At 35.5% G+C, this 2,848-nt stretch overlaps 1 long non-coding RNA gene across 1 annotated transcript in view; it reads left to right on the top strand.

Moving 5' to 3' along the window:
- Positions 1 to 852: 852 nt before the first annotated feature.
- Positions 853 to 2,848, top strand: part of LOC107575604 (uncharacterized) — a 3,705-nt gene continuing 1,709 nt past the window's right edge. Inside the window, exon 1 of the long non-coding RNA XR_001607906.1 lies at positions 853 to 1,084. This is a non-coding gene — a long non-coding RNA (uncharacterized lncRNA). The remainder of the gene's footprint in view (positions 1,085 to 2,848) is intronic.

The following is a 2,848-nucleotide window of genomic DNA, read 5'->3' as shown; positions in this document are numbered from 1 at the left end:
ACTCGCCCTCCCTGTACAGCGCACTGTTGTTTTCTCTTGATTCCCCCCTCCTCCATCTGTTCTCTCTCTCTCTTGTATTATGTTTTAATATCTCTTACTCATATTCGAGGTACGCATGCGCACATGTATGCATTAGCTTTTCTGGGTTCAAATGTTCAAATGAGGACATGATAGCTAGGGCTCTAAGGTAATGGGGTTTGTGATGAACTATGAAGATAGTTCAGCATCCTTCGCCAAGTTTATTCCTATTATGTCCATATTTCCTGTACATGTGGCCATTTTGTATAACACATATTCTTGGCCAACATCCTATATGTATGTCATCTATATCCTCATTGGTTAAAGGGTTGAAACTCCCCTCGACATATGCCTATATAATATCTTTGTATCTATGAATAAAGTTGAAGTATTGAGAATACCATTGAATATGTGTTTTCTTGCTTCCCGGCCGTTATACACTTTGAGGGACTGAGAATTTTCCAGGTGGCAAAGAGAATCTATAGGGACCGATTGTTAATTACTGACACCTAGAAACACACAGCGTCTCCCTGACATGCTGCTTCAACACTAACTGCGGTTACTGAAACCACGCCTTCTTTCTCTGCGTGCACATTTGGGCGGTATTATGCAAATATTCCCACATAGTGAGGTAGATATGTGGGGGCGTGTTAGAATGAGCCATTTTAGGGGGGCGTGGTTAACTCTTAACTTTTATAAAGAATATCTCTTTGGTTTTGAGACTTTAGTGTTTGCAACTTTACAGATCTTCTTTATGCACCAAGAGCTTGTAACACTCCAAAGAGAAAGGAAAACTTGAAATCGCATCATATGACACCTTTAAGAGATAGAGGAAATGTTTCTGATCCAAGCTACCTGATGATGGCAGTAATGCACTGTTAAGTGCGGTTGCCAGTAAAAGAAAGAAGAAGAAGAAGAAGAACCCCGGAAGTAGATTCTTCTCTTAGCATGGCGCAAATGAATACTTTGCAGTAGTAATTGCTAGTACTGGTGATTTTGTAACAAAACGAATTATATGAATATGTAATTCCCACGTGAGAAGTTATCACAAGAAAGGTTGAGTAAGGTAAAATACGTTTTGTGCTTTCTAACTCTTTTCATGTCTAAAAGATCGCCTTTTAACGGCAGTGCTAACCGACCGGTTTTATTAATGTTCATTTTATTTCCCCACATTTTATAGAATTTAAAATAATTGACTTTAAGTGAGTTAACTGTGATACTCATCATTTACTAAAGTTGCTATTTTAGGACAGCCAGAAAGCCCGTTTTATAAGATTTAGTAATCTAGCTACTATTAGCCCAATTATGTAAGAGCAATTAACGAGCTACTATTGAAGTATGTAGTGCTAAAACTTGATTCGGCACTTTTATCTACATCGTGGACAGCGTTTCTCGCTTTTGGAGTATTTACTGGAGTAAGTTTTCGTTTCTGAAACTCCAAACTAGTCCCACTTATAATACAGGTCATTCATTTGTTCAAATCCTGATATTGTGTTTTCATTCAGTTTGAAAATCTTTTCACACAAGCACAAGTTCAAAAAAAAAATCTAATGTCAAAATTTAAATTCACTTTGAATTGAGTCATTTTAACCAGCAAGTTATGCATGAGAAACGTCTCAAATTGCCTTTGGAGATACTGAATAAAGTAGTGTAAGTGTACTGTCTAATGTTAAAATACCTTACCTCATTAAATCTGCTTAAAATCCGTAATTCTCTAACATCTAGTCTGTAATCAGAAGTTGTGATCAAAAAGACACTGCAATGATACTCCTGTCAGTGTGTAACAGAACAGAGTGGTCCTGGTATTGAAGTCAATGATACAAGAATTGTGTAACAATTAAATGCACTATGATATACTGTAATAATCCTGGTCGGCATGTATTTCTGCAATGTGAGCATCTTGCAGAATTACTATTTTTGCCTAAATAACCTTATGGCTGAACTGACAGTTGACCTTTGTAGATTAGGGTAAACTAATTGGCAATCTCTGCCATGACAGTCTCTTGTATTTCTTAGTTTGCTTCTTGTATTAAGGCAAGACCCCACATGTTAAAGTTTTAACTAATAGATGTCACTATACTTCCTGTTTATAAATGTACATGAGTACTGTAGTACATTAAGACAATTGTTTTGTATTACAAGTTTTCTGAATATGCAAGTTGGGCATTATTTAATTAAATGTACACAAATTTGCATACATTTCCAGAACACGAATCCAAACTTTGGATAAAGCCAGGTTTCTGAACTCATTTTGTTGACATTTTAGAGTTAAAGGTTTTTAGAGAGGGGTTTTAGATATCTCTTTTCATCACTCTGAAAATACTGTAATAAAATGTTTTATGAATCAGGCAAATTATACTGTATATAAACAGACCCCTCTGTTAAAACAGCCAGAATAAAACTGGAAAGTTTGACGTATGTAAGTGCTACTGAAATGGAGATGCCATTTTGAGAAAACGGGCTTTAAAATTATGTATTGTAATTGAAATCTACAGACACAAATAGATAAGGTGTAGCCAAATGAAATTAACACTTAAAATGTATTTTGGATGTTTTACTTCCACTAGTCTGAAATAAGACATGTTATGGAAGCAAAATCTCAGAAATGATCAGTGCTGGGGGGAAAAATGGTTGCCTGTAATGTGTTGCCTTAGGAGAGGTTTAAGAAAAAGTAATACAACTATTGAGAAGGTAAGTACATGAAAAGTGCATTGAATTGTGTGAAAATATTACTTTAAATGACAGGTATATTTGACAGTGAATTCTGTAAGGTGATCAGTATTGCGCATAGGGCTGGACAATAATTCAATATCAATATGTATCGCGATAT

Source organism: Sinocyclocheilus grahami, unplaced genomic scaffold (assembly GCF_001515645.1).
Source record: "Sinocyclocheilus grahami isolate Dianchi unplaced genomic scaffold, SAMN03320097.WGS_v1.1 scaffold2750.1, whole genome shotgun sequence".
Lineage (NCBI taxonomy): Eukaryota > Metazoa > Chordata > Actinopteri > Cypriniformes > Cyprinidae > Sinocyclocheilus > Sinocyclocheilus grahami.
The sequence above is the reverse complement of the archived record's forward strand: the minus strand, read 5'-3'. Positions and strand labels throughout refer to the sequence as shown.